Source organism: Peromyscus californicus, unplaced genomic scaffold (genome assembly GCF_007827085.1).
Source record: "Peromyscus californicus insignis strain IS unplaced genomic scaffold, ASM782708v3 Scaffold_5__1_contigs__length_169319896, whole genome shotgun sequence".
In the NCBI taxonomy this organism is placed as follows: Eukaryota; Metazoa; Chordata; class Mammalia; order Rodentia; family Cricetidae; genus Peromyscus; species Peromyscus californicus.
In genome coordinates this window covers 23,587,383-23,607,339 of record NW_026294573.1, presented here as the reverse complement: position 1 = coordinate 23,607,339, position 19,957 = coordinate 23,587,383, and the positions used below count along the sequence as shown (strand labels likewise).

Sequence of the window (19,957 nt, the reverse complement as noted above, 5' to 3'; positions counted from 1 at the left end):
TGTATGTCTGACCCTATCGGCATTATCCACGTGGCACCACGGGGTTGATTGCCCAGTGGCTATAAAGGGTGTGGGCTGGCTTTCCCTGGGAAGAGATCAGAGTGAGAGAGACAGAGAGAGAGAGAGAGAGAGAGAGAGAGAGAGAGAGAGAGAGAGAGAGATATCAGAGTGAGAGGAGATCAGAGTGAGAGAGAGAGAGTGAGAGTGAGAAGATGGCTTTCCCCGGGGTCAGAAGATTGTCTCAAGGTTCCTGAATAAACTGCTTAGAGAAGAGCCTGGTGTTGCGTCTTCCTTGCTGGTTGAGGCGGACGCGACACTTACCCAGGTCACCCCTGCCATGGATTGTTTTCAGTTGCTGTAACAAAAAGATAACCAAAAACGTGCTGTGGGATGGTCTGTATGTTAAATTGCTCTGATTAGTCAATAAATAAAACACTGATTGGCCAGTGGCCAGGCAGGAAGTATAGGCGGGACTAACAGAGAGGAGAATTGAGAGAATAAGAAGGTGGGAGGAGACATTGCCAGCCACTGCCATGACAAGCAGCATGTGAAGATGCCGGTAAGCCACGAGCCACGTAGCAAGGTATAGATTTATAGAAATGGATTTAAGATATAAGAACAGTTAGCAAGAAGCCTGCCACAGCCATACAGTTTGTAAGCAATATAAGTCTCTGTGTTTACTTGGTTGGGTCTGAGCAGCTGTGGGACTGGCGGGTAACAGAGCTTTGTCCTGACTGTGGGCCAGGCAGGAAAACTCTAGCTACAGAGGAGGATAGGGTTTATTTCAACTTATACTTTACACTTCTGGGTAGCACTCCGTCATGAAGGGAAATCAGTATAAGAACTCAGGGTAGGAACTTGGAGACAAGAAGTGAAGCAGAGACCGCAAAGGAATGCTTCTTAATGGCTTGCTATCAATGGCTTGCTCAATCTGCAACCCAGGACTATCTGCCCAGGGTTGGCACCACTCACAGTGGGCTGGGCCCTCCTACATCAACCATTAATCAAGAAAATGCTCCACAGACATACCCAAAGGCCATTCTAATGGAGGCAATTCTTCAGCTGAGGTTCCATCTTCCTAGGTAACTCTGGTTTGTGTCAAGTTGACAAAAGCTAACTAGTGCAATTGATCCCTTGTCAACTTAACATACAAATACATCACCATTAAACCATAACCTTTCCTTTCTTGATTGTCCCCAGAGTGCATGTAATATTAGCATTATAATACAAAGCACAGTCCATCTTTTAAAAGTCCCATTTAAAAAAATTGCAATGAGCAGTGCCACTATGTAACTACAGTTTATTAAAAACCATAAATGGCTTTAAAAGCTGTCTCTGGGGCTGGAGAGACAGCTCAGTGATTAAAAGCATATACTATTCTTATACAGGACCCAGGTTCAGTTCCTAGCATCCATATGGAAGCTCACAACCATAATTCCAGTTCCAGAGGATCCCATGCTCTCTTCTGGCTCCCAGGACACCAAATACACACATGGTACACATGCACGCAGGAAAAACACTCACACACATAGAATAAAATTTAAAATTCAAAGCCGTTTAATAGGTTAGAGCTCACAGCATCTCATTGTGTCTGGATACACCTTCACAGCCCAGCCTAGAGGCATGCTTTGCTAAGCCCCTCAATTGGCTCTTCATGCATCAAGTTGACAGTGTTAAGGCTACCTATCACATGACATTTCTTACTCTTCTTCCTGAATTTCCTACCTTGTAATAAATGATCATTTTGATCCAGTTCTGAGACTGTGAGGTATTTCTCATCTGAGCAATTTCTAAATAAAACTCCAGACACAGCAGTCAGCTTCCTGGAGGGTGAAAAATGGAGAAACGCTAGAGAGAAGCTGCGCTGGTCACTGTGTGATGTGCTCATGACTTAACCACCAGCGCTAGTGTTCCCACATTCACACCGCATTGTCTCCAGCGATGTTCGCGTGTGCACACACATGCTCACAGTCCATTGTCACCAGCAGAAGGGTGTGCTCTCCAGAGATCCGTGGAAGAGACATTTCATTCCCAAGCCTTTTCTTTCCTCACTTTGATGCAACCTCAGGGGCAGGTTCCATTTCTGTGTCAAGTTCTACTCAACTCAACCAGCGTCTTTCCGAATCCACCCACTCCCATGCTGGGCTTCGGGTTTGGCCCCGTGGGGAAACACAGATGAGGCTGACCGACGCACGGAGGGGAATGCAGGCTTCATGGCTGGTGTGGAGGCAGCTCTTCCAGGAGTGTGTGCAGAGGCAGTGTCCACAGGGTCACTCTGCACCTCTTGGCCCTGTCTGCAAAAGCAGTGAGCACATGAGTGAAGGGCTGGGTGGGTGAGGACACAGGTCTTCAGTGGACAGAAGGTAACTTGAAGGAGGGGGAACAGTAGTCCTGTCTTAGGCCCCACCCCCATTGCTGCTCCTGTTCCACAAAAGTGGCATTTGTTTCAAACCAAACAGAACTAAAGGACAAACCAAATAACAGGACAATAGGTTAACGCCGTGGCTTTTAAAGTGATTTCCAAAAAAAGCTACCAGAAGGAATCTATGACAGCAAGGAGCATTCAGAAGAGCTGGGTGAAGAATGATGGCATATTTAGAAATTTTCAGTGCCCCCACCAACTAGGCACAGTCCCTGTAACCTTTCCCGCTCCAGATCATTCACTGCTTACCCCTCTGATGTTGTGTGGGTGTCTCTAAGGCCAGGAGCAGTTTGTTCTTTAATCTATAGTCTCCCTGCAGGAGAGTGAGTGTGGGGCAACCCTTGAGTGCAGCTGAGATGGGGTCCGCTGACACGGAGAGGAGAAGGCCTCACTCCTGGCTGTAGGAGAAAGAGTTTTTACTCTTATGTGTGATGCTAGGGTCCTTTGTAGACATCATTTACAAAGCCTTCTTCTTCCTTCCTTCCTTCCTTCCTTCCTTCCTTCCTTCCTTCCTTCCTTCCTTCCTTCTTTCCTTCCTTCCTTCCTTCTTTTTCTTTCTTTCTTTCTTTCTTTTTTACATCAATTTGAGATGGCTATCAATATGGTATATCATACTGGAAGCTTTTAAAACTCTTATTATATTTGTTTATTTTTTGTTTGGTATATAGCAAAATATACCCAGCGTAGCATCCATCATTTTAGTTATTTTAGATGAGCGGATCAGTGGCATTGCATAAGGTCTCAAGGCTGTGAGATCAGCCCCACCTCCAATGCCAGGACGTTTTTATCGGACTGAATGTCCTATTAAGTGGTACGACCCTTCTCTCTGGGAGCCACTTTATGAATGGCCTCCTCTGGATTCCTTGTATAGGTAGGCTGGTGTTATATTTGGCTGTTGGTAACTCACTGTCTCCTATTACTGAACATGACGTCCTTGAGGTTCATCCACGTTGTAGGCTTCAAGCTCTACTTGAGTTCATCCATGCCATAGGTGCTCAGCTGTGACTCCTCACCTCTTCCCATCCTGGAGGAGCAGAGAGCAGAGAATGCTGGCACTGTGCTCCGTGCCTCCTTTTTATTCAGTCCCAGGTCCCAGCCCATGGGTTGGTGCTGCCCATATTCTGGGTGGGTTTTCCCTCCTCAGTTAAATGTCTCTGGAGACACTTTACATTCCTAGGGATCTATCCATTTCTGTTAGGTTACCCGGCACGTCAACACTCAACATCACAGCAATATCTTTTAGTCTTTTTAATTCTGTGACATCAATTGTGATATTTTCTTTCATATCTGAATTTGGTTATTGAATTCTTCCCTCTTTTTTTTCTTAGTTATCTTGCGAAGAGTCTGCCAATTTGTTGATCTTTAAAGAATTGTTAGTGCCACTGATTTTCCTGTGTTATTTTCCTCTTCACTTACTTCATGTAGCTCTGCTCCAATCTTTATTTTCTTTCTTCTGATGGCTGCAGGTTCAGTTTGTGCTTATTTTGCTTACTGAGTTATAAAGTTAGGATTTTAATTTGAGATCTTTCTCTTTCAACATGAAAGTTAATAGTGCATCCTTCCCTCACAGTCGGCCTGTCGCTACACTCCCTACACTTTGGTGCACCGTTTTTTTTTTTTTTCCAAAATGTATTTATTTAATGTGTATATGTGCATGTCTAAGTACCATGTGTGTACTGCACTTGCAGAGACCACAAGAGAGTGCTAGATCCCCTGGAACTGGAGTTGCAGAAGGTTGTGAGCTGCCATGTGGATGTTGGGAATTGAACCTGGGTCCTCTACAAGAGCAAAAGACAACTGTCATCACTGAACCATCTCTCCATCCATATCTTCATTTTACTTTTCTCAAGGTGTTTTTCATTTTTCTTGTTAGCTATCCTATGACCTATTGGTTGTTTAAGAACGTGTTGCTTGCTGGGTTTGGTGGCACACATCTTTAATCCCAGCACTTGGGAGGCAGAGGCAAGTGGACCTCTGTGAGTTCAAAGCCAGCCTGGTCTTCATAGTGAGTTCCAGGCCAGGGCTACATAGTGAGACCCAGTAAGAAAAAAAAATGTAACTTTATATATATATATATATATATATATATATATATATATATATATATATATATATATTTGTGTGTATTTCCATTTTCCTCCTAGGATTGATTACTAGCTTCATTTCATTCTGACTGGGGGGCAGTTTACTGTGTGGGATTTTAATATTCCTGATTCTATTGATTTGTTTTGCTTTGTGGCCTAACACAAGGCCTGTCGCAGAGGATGCACATGAGCGTCCGTTACGTCAGTCTTCCTGGTCAATACGGTTGTTCAGGTGCCTGCTCCCCTCCCGTTGTCTTCTGGTTGTTTCATCCGTTATTGACAGTGGGGATATTGAAGGCTTCTGCCAACGTGGCTGCTATCAATTTCTCTCTCCAATTCAGTCAGTGTTTGCTTTGTGTATTCAGGAGCTCCTTCAGCGGCTCCAGCCATACTGAATCGATGTTCCTTCCATACACCCTGAGCAGCCTTCCTCCCTGGAGTCCTCATTGCATTTCTTCCTCCGTGTTGAGCTCCCTGACCTTGGCTCGCTGGCATCCTCACACCATGTCCTCGTGACCACATTTTCTTTCCACACCCAAAGCGGGGTGTAGCCTAATGTTCACATCACTCACCACATTCCTCAATTTCCTTTCAGTTTGATCAATGATCAAATAATGTCACAATCACATGTTTGTTAGGGCTGTATAGCTATTGTGTCTTTTACAACATTTTAGTCACATGAGGTCAAGGTGTCCTTGGCTTGGATACCCAGTGGCATTGTCTCCACAAGCAAGTGCTGAATGAATGAATGAATGAATCTTTACTCTTATAACAAGCTTTTGAGGCATATGGTATCTTTATTTTTGTCACCGAAGAAGCCAAGGCTCAGAGACACAAAGCCACTTGCCCAGAGTCACAAAGCCGATAAGGAGCCGAGCTGAGACTTGAACTCAGGCACTGAAAGGGGCCTCGTGAGCACCATGCATAGGTACTTGTGGGCAGGAAGCTCCACCTCTGCAGCCTTTCTCCCTTGCCCACACTCCTTAACTCACCCTCTCTCCAGCCTTTCTGACCTTGAACAGGCTGACCATGTCCAGCCTCTAGACCTTCACAGGTGCTGGGCCTCGCCCTGGAGTGCCCTTCCTGCCATAACCACCCACCAAGTTCCCACTCCACCTCCTACCGAGTGTCAGAGCCCCTCGGAACCTTCCCGACCTCCTGGTTAGATTCAGCCAAGCCCCCATTTCTTAGTCTGTAGCTGGACCAGCCTCTAGGAACAAAGCCACACCTTCAGCATCCTGCCAAGAACCCCAGTTTCCAACAGCAACAACAGCCTTCATCATTCAGATGGCCAGCCTGGCGGCCGCAGGTCCATCACTATGACTCCTGACACCGCACCCCACCCTGCCATGATCCCCACTTCTGTTTGATACATAGTTGCATGGTGCTTTGCTTCCTCACTACAGAATACAAGCACATGGTCATTTAAAGAGATCAAGTAATAACTCCCATGATCCTTTTTGCCAGATAAGGGAGCCAAAGTACCTTCTGCACAGCAGTCTCTCACTTGGTGAGTGTGCGGTTGGGTCTTTGCTTGCTTGTGTGACACTAGCTCAGCAAGGCTCTGGGGAGGGGGTCTCCTGTGGCCTTCCCATTGTTATCAAGTCAGTATTCAACTGCATCACACCGATGTCATCCGCCTCTTTGCTCAGGCAAAGACAACATCAACCGCAGATCTAACCACCGTGTCTGAGTCATCTGGCTGGGGACTACTTGCAGGTGGTTCCCAAGGTGTCCATTGAGTTGGTCTTATGGATCATCCTGAGGGTGGCTGGCTTCTTCCCTGGACAGGAATGATGTAATGACTCCTTCCATGATGGTTAGTGGAGTGAGTTGGGCTGTTAATCTTAGCAAGTGTTCTCTTCAGGTACTTCTTCCCCCAATATTGGGTTTATTCAATGGTCTAGTGATGAGGCTGGAGCATGCCCTGTAGTAAGGAGGTACACCCTAGGTGTAAGGGGTGAGCTGTAAACAATGAGCTGCTCCTAACCATCACCTCTACCTCCTGGCCCATGAATGACCTTTCTCCCCTTTCTTTGCTCTGTTGGCTTGGTGTGCCCCAACCTGAGGCGGCTGCGGCTGGCATGAGGTCGAGGGTCTTTAGGGTGCTATATGGGAGTGAGAACAGGCTAGGCATGGTGGTACATGCCTTTAGTACCAGCACTCGGGAGACAGAAGCAAGTGGATCTCTGTGAGTTCAAGATCAGCCTGGTCTACAGAGTGAGTTTCAGGCGAGGCAGGATTACATAATGAGACTCTGTCTGAAAAACAAACGTACAAATAAACCCCAAAGCAAATAAACAAACAGATTTAAAAAAAGAGTCAGACTAAGGAAGAGAGAGCGAGAGAACGAGAGAGAGAGAGAGAGAGAGAGAGAGAGAGAGAGAGAGAGAGAGAGAGAGAAAGAGACAGAGAGAGGGAGAGAGAACATGCTGTATGACCATGAGAGGATGGTGGGGGCGGGGGCAGAGAAACACCTTCAGACAAACTCCCTGAGGGGCCTTCAGAGAAATACAGAAAATAGGACTCACGATTTTCCAGGAGTTGGTGGTAAGTTTTACATTGTGAGCTTTAGCTCAACATCGTAAGAGTAACAAAGGGCATAGAGGCGCTAAGTCCTGGCCAGGACCAGAAGTTGGGAGCTGTTAGCCACCACTTCTTAAGACTTTGTCCTGGAGAGAGAGCTGCAGGGGGGTGTGGCCTGATTTCCTAGGCTGTGGAATCTCAGAAGTGACCTTGTCTCAAAGTGGCAAGGCTGTGGTTTAACAAGGACCCCGCTCACACCCCCTCAGGGTGGCCTTCTGAGAGGGAGCCTGGACCCTGCCTGTGTGCTCAGGGCTCCAGCACAGGCCTCTCCCTTCCAGCGTCCACAGGCTTCTGTCTTTCCCTTATTTCTTTAGGGTGAATGTGTGAGTAAGCGGATGATGAACCTACCACTTGGCCCTGCCTCCTCGGCTCTGGGCACACACGGCTTCTTGGGCTTGATGCTCAGAACTCCCCCTCCTCAGATCTGCTTCCCCACAGACTCACCACCACTGTTGACTGATTCCCCTCTGACATGGCATCTTCTGTAAGGTGTTGGACACAAAAGGTGGTATCGTGCAGGCGCTGCAGCAGCACACAGGCGGGTGCATGGCTGCATGGCTGCATGGCTGCATTGCTGGTTTCTGGTCAGCCGGCCCTGGCTGTCATGAGTCCATGGGAAGGCAGATGAGTCACCATTAGCAGTCCTGTGCCTGAGCTGAACTTCTGGGGTGTCTGTGTGCCCTTGGACAAGATGCTTCACCCCTCTGTTTCCTGGTTCCTGCTGCAACACGGGTGTTTGCGGGGCTTTGCGTGGTGCATGAATTTGCCTCTATCTATTAGACGTCATCAGCTGCCTTTCTTTGCCATCTTCAGTTAGGAGAGTGGCTCTGGCCCCGGGTGTCACAGTTAAATATTGACTCGTTGAGCACCAGTGGGAAAGGGACAGTCCATTCAGGAGAGTCGGTTGCTGGGAACTTCTCAGGCCTTTGCTTCTGCAGGAAGTGTATGGGGCATGGGGAGAAGGGGAGAGAGAGAGAGAGAGAGAGAGAGAGAGAGAGAGAGAGAGAGAGAGAGAGAGAGAGATATTAATGGAGACAGTAATGAAGAAGGATCATGGACCAAACCAAACATATCGGGGTACAATCATGGCTGCCCTCCCTGAGGCCTGATTCTGTCCTGATCTCCCCACCCTACACCGAGAAGAGGAAATGGCTTATGCATCTGCTCTTTTTCCTTCAGAAGGGAAGAGGGGGCACAGAAATGAGGCAAATGAGAGGTACCTGCGGAGGCAGTGGTTGGCTACCCCAAGTCCCCACCCATGACCTTCCGGCATTGGCCAAGTGGCTGAGAGACTTTGGGGAGCATCTCCCACAGCCTTCCCTTCTTCCTGCCTCTCACCGGTTCCACCCCAACTTGCTGTGTGGCCACACACGGATGCTGGACTGCTGCAGGTTTCTGCTCATCTGTTGAGTGCTGAGTGCAGATGGCGGCCTCATGTCTCAGTGTGCACGTGTGTGTGTGTGTGCATGTGTGTATGTGTGTGTGTGTGCGCGCACTCTCTCGCACGCGTGCATGCAGCTGATGCTCAATAGGTGCTGTGTAGATGTTGCTTCTTGTAGCTGGTTTCTGAAACCCAGGGTTGCACCCATCCTTCCCCTCCAGCAGGGCAGGCAGGACCCCAAGGAAATCTCTGCCAGCAGCCTCACTCTGGAAAAGAGAAAAAGAAAATATTCTAACTCTGAAAGCAAATGTCACAGGCTTGGGAGGATTTCTGAAAACAAACTGCGTGAAATGAGAGGAAAGAAACAGAGAGAAAGGAGGGTGTGGGGAGTGAGCGATGTTTAAAAACCGGGATTGTGCACACAGAAATCGGACTTTCTTTTCTGAAATACGAGGAGGTTGGGCCGCACTGGATGTGGCCTTTGTGGGGCCTAGGCTGGAATTCTGTCCCTCTAGGACACCTAGGCCTCTGCATAGACACTCTCTCAGTCCTAGCCTCCTCAGCTCTGAGCACATTGCCTCTGTCCCACTCAGGCACTTCTGCAACCCGATGACCCTGGAGGCTTCCAGGAGGTGACCCCGGACCAGAAAATCTGATGCTCAGGACCACTCAGCCCTGGGACTCTATGATAGCTTCAGCTCAGATGTCACCTCTGCAGGGAGGCCACCTGGGACAAAGTGGACATGGTGGCCCCTTCTTCCTCCTTCTTCATCCCTACCAGGAGATAACAAGAGTGTCTGGGTTGGCTGCCTGTGGTTCAGCAGGAGCTAGTAGTTGAATTAGGGCTGTCCCTGCGTCCTTGCGCTCTCTCTTGGCAGGGAGAGCCCCCTCAGAACCACTTAGAGTTAGGAAAAGCCTTGTTCCTCATAAAGGCTACTGGGCTGAACTGGAGGAAAAGCCAGGAAGGCTCCTTCCCACGCTGCCAAAAGTTGACAGTATAAGACCCCACCTTGACCTGAAGACCTCATTGGCTTGTCTTTTAAACCCCCTGGGACAGGCCACGCACAGAGCCGTACACGTTACTGCAGCAACCAAGGAGGAGGCTTGTGATACCAAGGGCTACCTGTCAGCCTGTCTATCTGCCTGTCTCCCCACAACCCCACTTCCTCCTGCAAAGGTCCCACGTAGACCAGGAGTGTGCAAACCCTTTTGCTCATTACTTCATTTAGTCCTCCCCAGAATCGTATGGGAGTAGCCTTTCAAAGCGACTCATTTCCCTGGTGGGGTTGGGGTGGGATTGGTCAAACTCCAATGAACGCAGATGCTCTTCTGAGATGTGACAGCCAGATGGCTAGGAAGTGGAATTTGACCCCATGTCCTTCTGACTCCAGAGGCCTTGTCTTTACAGCGATTCCTCCACGCCCACCCCCACCCCACTGGGTGACTGGGAGCCAAAGATACATTAAAAAAAAAAAAAAAAGGAAAAAAATAGGTGTAGTACTGAGTTTTCTCAGTGCTGTGGCAAAATGTGTAACAAAGGCAGCTTGAGGAGGGGAGGGCTTGTTTTGGCTCTCAGTTCAAGGGTCTCTATCAGGGGAGGAAAGTCACAGCAACAGAGTGTGAGGCAGAGGGTCACAGCTCATGTGCAGCCTTGTTCTTTTTCAGAGCTCCTGTCTATGAAGCCCGTGGTTAAATTTACGTTAAAATTTCTTCTTCTTTTTTTTTTTTTTTTTGGTTTTTTCGAGACAGGGTTTCTCTGTGTAGCTTTGCGCCTTTCCTGGAACTCACTTGGTAGTCCAGGCTGGCCTCGAACTCACAGAGATCCGCCTGGCTCTGCCTCCCGAGTGCTGGGATTAAAGGCGTGCGCCACCACCGCCCGGCCAAAATTTCTTCTTTTAATAAACCCTAGTGCTGCTTCATGCTGGCTCATCCCGAAACTCCCTCATGTGATAGAGTCAAGGAACTGGCTTCACCTGAGTGGACACCTCTGAAAGAGCCCCTCAAGTTGTTGTGGGCGGTCGTGTCTCTGCTGCTGCACACACTGGCTGGTCCCTGGGCCTCACTGGGTAGCTCCTTAGGGTCCTTCCTCAACGTCATCCCTCCCATAGGCTTTCCAGCCTAGCCCTCCATGATGTGGCTCCAGGCTGGCCACTGGATATGCTTAGTGAACATAGAAATTCCCTGAGTGAGTTGGGAGAAGAGAGGCTTCTGCCCTCCTGACTAGCCCTGCCCCAGCTCCCTTGTAATGTCCACCGAGGCTGACATCTGCACTTTTCTTTGGGATCCCAGTTTCAAACTGGAAGGGATACTTTATAGCCTCTTGGCCCCTCAGCCTGGACTTCTTCTCTTTGAGGCCTCAGGAGACACTGGGCTGAGGCTGGGCGTCAGGGCATGGATGGCTCAGCCGTGAGAAAGCTGAAGGATATACTCACACCCTGAGCAGATAAAGGGTGGGGAGTCACACGGACCTGGAAGAGCTGGTCCTGCAAGACATGCCCATGCCATGGGCCTTTCAGAAGCTAGCGAGGGCACTACCTATTGGCTTCTATGTGACTGTCACATGCTGCTCACTGCCCAGTCCAGGCACAGAGGGACCTGTGAGTCACAGTGGGCCCCTTATATTCTGGCTCACCCTGATTTGCCCCCCACTCCCAATGCTACACCTCTATGGATTAGGAAAGGATCCTGTGGGAGGCAGGGGAGACTTAGACCGGTCTGAGCTGTGGGGCTGTGTTTACAAGGGGCGCTCAAGCCTTTGAAGAGATCTCAACTCATCATCCCAGCTTGAGGCCCTGAGCTCCCCCGGGTCCTCATTAAAGAGCCAATAGTGTTGGCTCTAAGGCTGTAGAGGACGAGCAGGTAAATTAGAAAATATATCCTATTTATGGGAGCTGGAGAGATGGACCAGCGGTTGAGAGCACTGGCAGCTTTTGCAGAGGACCTGGGTTCAATTCCCAGCACCTAAATGGCAGCTCACAACCCTCTGTAGCTCCAGTTTCAGGGGGTCCAATACCCTCTTCTGGCCTCCATGGGCACCAGGCATACATGCAGGCAAAGCACTCACATACATAAAATAAAAAATACTTTTATTAACTCTTTGAGAATTTCATATATGCATACAATACATTTTGGTCATAACCACCCCCTTCCCTCCCCCTAACTCCTCCCAGATTCTCTCTTCATCCCCCAAACCTGGCTTTCTCTTCTTTTTTCACCAATCCAGAGTTCAGTTTGTACTGCCCGGATACTCTTGAGTGTGAGGCCGTCCACTGGGAGCATGGTCAACCTACCAGGAGCCAGCCACACAGCCTTAAAGAAAGTGGACTCCCCCACCAGAAACTATCAGTTGTCAATAGCTTCCTAGCTAGGGGTGGGGAACTTCTGAAATAAATGAATGCTGCTTTAAAAAAAAAGTTAAATATGAAATAAGTCTGTTGTGTCAAAGACAGGTCTATACTCCGTAGAAAAGCAGGCTGGCTAGGAGTAGTGGTCTGCAAACATAGGCTGCTTTTCATACTCTGCATGTGAAAACAAGCACACAGCCCTTTGAAGGAGAGGGGACAAACAAGCAAAACAGTGTTCCTGATGAGCAGGTTTCTAATTCCAGCTATTCCAGGAGCCGAGGCAGGAAAGTCACAGGTTCAAGGCCCATCTGGGCTACAGAGTGGGTTCAGCACGGGCAACTTCATGAGGTCACCTTTCAAAATTAAAAAATGCGAAGACAGCTGGATAGGGCTCTGCCTTGGAGTGTTTGCCCAGCACATGCCTGCCTCGGGGCTCAATTCCCAGCACACGCCAAACAAACAAGGATTAAGAAAAATATAAAAGGTCACTCAGAGCAAACAGATGCACACATTTATAGTTTTGAAGGTTTTGCTTTCAAACAGGAAGGACTTAGCCAGTGACCATGTGCTGATGATTGGGGTGGGGCCTGGGAGTTGCTGGGGAGCGTCTTCATGGGTGTGTATAGTAAAGTGAAGACATGGCCTCTCCAAGGTATAGTTGAAAAGGTTTTGATTGTAGATATGGGGGAGAGTAGCTCCAGAGGCATCTGGAAGAGACCAGAACAGGGAGAGAAAGTGAACTGAACTTGGCCAGCAGAGTGAGCTGGGCCTCCATGGGGGGTTGGGAGCTAGAGAGGAGGACTGAGAGAGGACCAAGAGAGAGGGGCAAGAGAGAGAGGGGTAAGAGAGAGGGGGCAGCCGGGCGGTGGTGGCGCACGCCTTTAATCCCAGCACTCGGGAGGCAGAGCCAGGCGGATCTCTGTGAGTTCGAGGCCAGCCTGGACTACCAAGTGAGTTCCAGGAAAGGCGCAAAGCTACACAGAGAGACCCTGTCTCGAAAAACCAAAAAAAAAAAAAAAAAAAAAAGAGAGAGGGGGCAAGAAAGGGGGGGCAAGAGAGAGAGGCAAGAGAGAGGGGGCAAGAGAGAGGAGGCAAGCGGACCAAGACTGAGCATGGCCAAAATGGCAGGGTTATATAGACATGAGAAGCTGGGAGCAGGGAAGACCATGGGCTGAAGAAGTTTAGGACAGGGATGAGAAGAGCTGAGAGGAGCCACAGGTACTGAGCCAGCCTGGAGGCCAGCAGATACTTTGGTATGCTCATAAGCACCACAGTTAGCCATTTTCCCCCAGTTTCTTTTGGACCAGACAGGGTGGAGCGTTTGAGTGGGACATAGCTAGCGACTGATGAGCAGCTGTGACATCCCTGCATTGTTATGTCCTTCTGGTACATAAGACCCTGCCAGGGCCACCTGCATGATTGCACACCCGCTGTCCCCTGTGACCCTTGAGCGGCCACAGCAGGCTTGGGAGGAGGCATGGGAGTCAGGCTCAGGATGGGGCCCCTGCTCCTGGTGTCTGCTTTGCTCAGTGCTGAAGACCCAGAGGACCGTGCGTGCCCAAGAGGAACTGCACAGCCCCCTGTGTCTTGGTGGCTGAGGTCAGCACCCTGAACCCCTCCCACAGCATCCTCCTCTTCTTTCTTCTCCATCTCTACTGTTAAGTTCCAGCTTAGAAACATCTTCCTGCCTGCAGCTCATCTTTGGAAATGCAAGACATAAATGACATAAAAAAAAAAGAGGAAGACATACTATCTGTGGCGTGACAATGGGACAACCCAGGGACTCATTCAGAAGGACATTGGAAGGACCTCACTTCCTGCCTCCCCTGCAGGAAGGCACCACGGGATACTGGAGATGATGTAGACTGAGGATAGCCAGAGATGGAGTTTGGGGACATTGTGCTGAGCTACTGGGACGCTTGGAACGCAGCTGAGAGGGAAAGGGTGGGGCGTGGGGTGAAGTGTGCTTTTGACCGGATTTACCAGATCAGAATAAACATTAAGAATAATTGCTAGAAAAAGCTTCCCTGTGGTTCTTCCCAGTTTGTATTAACATTGCCTTGGACTTGTATGGAGTCATTAGCTGATGGTGGGACAGGGATGGCCTGGTGAGGCCCCACCTGCAACCTGAGCTCTGGCAGACTGTCCTCGGATCCCCACAGAGGTGAATGAAAGGGACTTCTTATCAAACAATTGCACCAGGTTTTTACTGATTGTGGTACTGGGAACCTATGGACTCTTGGATGCAAGTGTTCTAGTTTTTACTTTGAGTTAGGGGTCTCACTAAGTTGCCTGTGCTGATTTCAAACTTGCTTTGTAGCTTAGGCTTGCTTAGAGTCTTTTTTTTTAATCTTTTTTCTTCTTCCTCTTCTGTCTCCCTTCTTCCGTCTCATCTCTCTTTGTCTTTTTTTTAACCTCTTCTCTTCTCTCTTCTCTTGTGGTACCGAGGCATGAACCAAGGCCTTATACATGCAAGGCAAATCACTCAACCACTGAGCCACATCCAGGTGGTTGGATCTATACTTGATCTGGTTTCATATGATAGAAGATTATTGACTGATTGTCACAGAATCTCAATTTTAGAGATGGATGGGGCCCTGCCTTCTCCCAGCACGCCAATGAGATGGTTCCTCCGGGAAAGCAGCAGGTTTTTATTTTTTGTTTCTTAGAGATGTGGTCTCTAGTGACGTCATCTAAGGATTGACTCCACAGGTGATGTCTCTCATCACAGCCAAGAACCCAGGTGGGTAGCTCTGTGGCAACAACACTGCCCAGAGTTCCCTGAAGCAGGTAAGTAAGAACAGTGGCTGCTCTTGCAGAGGTCAGAGTTTGTTTCCCAGCATCCTCAGCAGCTTCTCACAGTCCAGCTCCAGCGGACTGGCACCCTCTTCTGGCCTCTGTGGGCATCTGCATGTGCACGCGCGCGCGCGCGCGCGCGCGCGCACACACACACACACACACACACACACACACACATTTAAAACAAATCTTTAAAAACTGTGGGTTTTTAAGTTTAGTAGACTTGGGTTTAGATTTTGTCTCTACCAGCTAGTAGCTGAACGATCTTAGGTATACCTGTCTGCCTCTCTGAATCTTTCTCATAAATATATAGTATAAATTTGAGCCTCTTTTGCATATATGGATACATGTGCATGCATATAATATATTAATTTCTCAGGGTTATTTTGGAGCTGAAATGACATCGTGCATATAAATCTCATCATGCAGTGTGTCTGACACATAGTAGGTGCTCAAGACATGAAGTGATATTACAAATAATTGCATGGTTATTGGGCTTCTGCAAGGCTCAACAATTGCTGAAATCCCAGCTACGGAGATCCCAGAAGCCTGGCACCTCCCCGCAGCCCTAACTGGCCTTTCAAGTGATGAATTGGACTCTTAAATATTTAAGCAGCCTTGGCTGTTCTGCATTAAAAGTTAATAAGTCTCAATGGAGCCTCTGTCAGGTGAGTTTAACATCCTGCTGTGGACTCATGGCAACACCCAGAGGCGCAAGGTAGGGATGCTTTTCAGATTTGGGTGATTCCGTCTTGGCACACTTGCTGTGGCACACACTCCTTCTATGCAGGGTCGTCTGCCTTCTCCCTGCCAGCCAGCCCCCAAGCCCCTTCACGATGACTTGCTTCTCATCTGGGTGACGGTGGGTTCTGCCCTGTGAGTGTGTTCACTCCCCCACCCTTGGGAACCGAAGCTGGGAGCAGAGGAGGCTTTGCAGAAGCAGGAGGCCTGGGAACTGAGGGAGAGGAGCGGCGGCGGTGGGCTCCCCTGGGGTCTGTTTACTCCAGGTCCCACCAGGTGATCTTTGACAGGATAAAAATGTCCTTTGGTTCTCTTTATCTCGCTCGGCTTGGTGCTCTGGAAAAGAAGCACTTGACATTCAAGTTGTAGAGAAGAGGGAAAAACACAAACAGGAGAGGCGTATGTGATATTCAGCGGCAGCCACAGGATGGAGAAAGTGCAGGGAAGATGAGCCAGGTGAGGACCAGCCCCAGCCCTCTAGCCTGGGACAGCTGGAGGTGTGACCTTACCCTTCACCCTCCTCTTTTCTGACAGGGTCTCCGTTCCAAGCCTGTACCTTCCCCTCTGCCAACTCATCCCTCGGCCCCACTGAAGAGATCCTCCAGCCAAGCGCCCAAGAGGAGTTTCCTTTCTCCCCCTCCCTTCCACTGCTAGTCGCTGCATTTGACTGATTGTAGGAATTTCAGCCTGGAGTCCAGCAGGGTCTTTTTATCAGTTTCAATTCACCCTACACTGGTGGACAGGATACCACGTCTGCTTGAGGCTAGGGGTGCTGACTGCTCTGGAATCCAGGATGGGTCTTTGGTCCTGACCACAAAGTCTTGAAATGTTCTATCTCAAAGCAAGAGGCCAAACCATGACAACACTGCCATTATTAGAGGACCATGAGCAGAGACCTACTGGCTGGTGGAAGCGTAGACTGTCTGGTCTGGATCAAAGGATTAAGTCTGTCTCCCTCGAGGGAGTGCCACTGTGTCCAGCAGGGTAGAGCCAGCACGACAGCCCTTTGCTTTGAAACAACGTCACTGGCGTAAATTGCTGAACTGCCTGGGCTCAAATCCCAGCTTCACCATTTGTATATCGAGTGACTATGGGCAACACATCTCTCTTCCCTGGATCTCAGTTTCCTCTTCTAAACTGGGGAATCAGCACAGTAGCCACCTCCTAGTGTCGCTGTGGGGATGGACAGCCCTCACTCGCTGTGGTGCGTAGCAGCTGCAGTGACAGTGTCTTAAATTGCTGTGGCTTTGATCACGAGAACATTCAGGAAAAGACCTGCTGATGTGTGCACCCGAAGACAAGCCTGCACTTCCTGGGCTGCTTCAGAAATAAGCACGAACGCTGGGAGAACTAACTGGCGTCTCGTCTGGATCTGTTTGTGACTTAGTGTACAATTCTACGAGTCTGTTTTTGTCTTTTTTAATGCTGGGGATCAAACCTGGGGCTTTGTGGAAACCATTGGGCTACATCCTTCTGGCCTTGTATGTATGTGTGTATGTGTGTATGTATGTATGTGTATATGCATGTATGCGTGTATGTGTGTATGTATGTATGTGTGTATGCGTGTATGTGTGTATGTATGTATGTGTGTATGCATGTATGTGTGTATGTGTGTATGTGTGTATGTATGTATGTATGTATGCGTGTATGTGTGTATGTATGTATGCGTATATGCGTGTATGTGTGTATGTGTGTATGTATGTATGTGTGTATGCGTGTATGTGTGTATGTATGTATGTGTGTATGTGTGTATGCGTGTATGTGTGTATGTGTGTCCGCAGGTATGCAGGTATGGGTAAGTGAGGGCTCAGTGAAACCACCGAACTAGACCACTCCATGGGTAGAAAGAAAAGTTTACTGGGGATTCTTAATGTCAGGCTGTCTCTTGGGGGCAGAGAGAACTGCCATCAGCAGAGGGGACCGGGTCAGCTTTTGTTTTGTTTTGCTTTTGTTCTTCGAGACAGGGTTTCTCTGTGTAGTCCTGGCTGTCCAGGCACTCTGGAGACCAGGCTGGCCTCGAACTCACAGAGATCCACCTGCCTCTGCCTCCCGTGTGCTGGGATTAAAGGTGTGCACCACCGGTGTCTGGATGAGCCTTGCCACTTTTGAGGGGATAGATAGGGGTTGTGGTGGGAGGGGGCATGTGAGCCAAAACAGTCTGGGAGCTATGGTGGAGACTTTGCTCTGTTGCAGGCTTGTTTGAGTTAATCGGGAGCTAGATGCCCTCAATGAAGGTAGTTGGCTGTAGGGGGAGGATAAGGGAATGAACGGCCTTTCTTGACAATCAGAAACCTGATACGTAAGGTTTCTGAGGAGCACTGAGTTTAGGCTTTTGTTTACTGGATAGCTATCTTTCCTTTTTATCCAGTCAGAGTCCAGCTTGAGTTGAGGCCGGACTGTCATTTAAGACATTGTCAGCAGTACTGTCATTTTGGGTTCCTGGTTTGGACCTAACAGCATGTATTTATTTACTTCTTATTTATTTTGTTTTCAGACAGATCTTGCTATGTAGCCCAGACTGGCTTCAAATTCCCCATCATCCAGCCTCCTTCTCCTGGAAGTTGGGATTATAGGTGTGTGTGCTCGTACAAGGGTGTTTGGGCATTTTCCTCTCAGCTTGAGTCCCATTTTCGCCATATACTAAAGGATGCCATGGTTCCACATGACCGTTGTCTCTGCTTCTGAGCCTCTGGATTCATGAACAGAAATGGCTAGAAAACACTGCACTCCTTGAACAAAACAAATGTCCCTTTAATGACTTCCTGACTCTTTCCAATAGCCCAACCCTGGAGTCCTTCCTCTTCGGCATGTGGGGACTGGGGGCCTCCATCACCCTGACCAGGACCTTCCTGATTTTTAGAGCTTTGAAGATCAGAGAGCAGGAATTGATCTGTTTTCCTGTGCCTCCCAGAAGACCCTGGGCAAATGACTCCCAAAACTGTAGTACCTCAACTCTGTGAGTCAATATCTCAGGGTGGGGGGCTTCGGGGCGTGGGGGGAGGGGGAGCTGTAACAACTCACTGAACACACCCAGTTGCAAACATAGGTTTTCTGGCTCAAGACAAGATCTGCAAATATTTGTAGACCTGTGTTTGAGCTATTCCCGTGTGTGCTCGGATCGTTTGCTAGAGCACTGTGAAAAGCAGGGCCTGTATGGTCTGGGTCCAAGCACCACAGTAATTTTGACAGGGAATGTTAATATCTGAAAGTCTTTATTTCAGGGGTTGGAGAGATGGCTCAGTGGGTAACGTGCTTTTCTCTCAAATATGAGGGTTCAGATCCACAACACCCACATAAGGAGTCAGATGTGGCACCACATACCTGTAATTTTAGCTTGGGGGTTGGGGAGGGCAAAAAACAAAAAACAAAATGGAGTGTGATTGAGTAAGTAAGACACAGGGTATCGAGGACACACGAGTGCTGGGATTACAGGCGTGGGCCACCATCGCCTGGCCAGCCTAATCATTTAATGAGACTTTGATTCAAAATAAAGGAAAAGCAAGAAAAGTGTAGGGGTACAGCTCAGCCGCCAAGCACTGCCAATCATGTGTGAATGCCAGGTGTCAGAAAACAACCATTTCCAAGTTTCTTGACAATTATAAGCACACCTACCAGGTGCTATAGGAATCCCACTCCTAAAAATCCACCAAGGCTGGTGCTGGAGAGATGGCTCAGTGGTTAAGAGCACTGGCTGTTCCTCCAGAGGACCCAGGTTCAATTCCCAGCATCCACACGGCAGCTCATAGCTGTCTGCAACTCCAGTTCCAGGGGATATGGTAACCTCACACAGACATACATGTAGGCAAGACAGTACTATACATAAAACTGAATCTTGAAATAAAAAAAGAAAAAAATTTCTTTAAAAAAGATTCACCAATAGGCATGTGAAATCACGTGTCTATACCAAGAGCCGCCCAGGAGCCACCCACGAATGCTCGGAGTGGCTTTATCTGTAATCACCCCAGACTGGATGCAGTGCAGGTGTCTGACTAGAGGACACTGGATGGAAGACATTTTAGAATCCACATCTGGGGGACCCTACTCACTGCCAAGGGAAGGCCGCTCACAGACGACTCTCACAGTAATTTTGCTGGGTGACAGAGGACCCATACCCCGAATAGATCATACAAAATATAAGTTAATTTGTGACGACAGCGGATCAATGGCAGGACATGAGACAGGCAGAGGAAGCTGCTAAGGGACTTGGGAAAGATTTGGAAGTGATGGGCGGCTGGTTTTGTTAGCTAGAGCATAGCGGTATTTTGTGGGTGGATACACATGTCAATGTTACATAATTTTACATTTTAGACATGCACAGTGGTTGTAAATTATACATCCATAAAGCTGTTGAAAATAAGTTACCATCCACGAAGGTCATTGTGAGAACAGATATTCCTGGGGCCCAGCACACAGTAGGCACTCAACAAACAGAGCTGTATACAGGCTCCTCGGTGTTTCATGGTCTCTCAAAGGCTTTACATGGCCTCTGCTAGGAAGCAGAGAGGGGTGGGGGACCTGCTCTGCTCTGAGGCTCAGGTGTGTCCCTCCACATAGGACCTCAGGTCTCAGCTGCATCCAGCAGCCTGAGAGGGTGACAGCC

General features: G+C 48.7%; 1 long non-coding RNA gene across 2 annotated transcripts; it reads right to left on the bottom strand.

Moving 5' to 3' along the window:
* Positions 1-1,286: 1,286 nt before the first annotated feature.
* LOC128097707 (uncharacterized) lies at positions 1,287-8,696 on the bottom strand. 2 transcript variants are annotated; one of them, XR_008213947.1, is made up of 3 exons: positions 8,313-8,696; positions 7,537-8,024; positions 1,287-2,294 (listed from the first exon to the last, which is right to left on the bottom strand). It is a non-coding gene; the product is annotated as an uncharacterized LOC128097707 (long non-coding RNA). The 2 variants fall into 2 exon arrangements; XR_008213946.1 differs by lacking the exon at positions 1,287-2,294 and adding an exon at positions 4,537-6,433.
* Between the last annotated feature and the right edge of the window lie 11,261 nt (positions 8,697-19,957).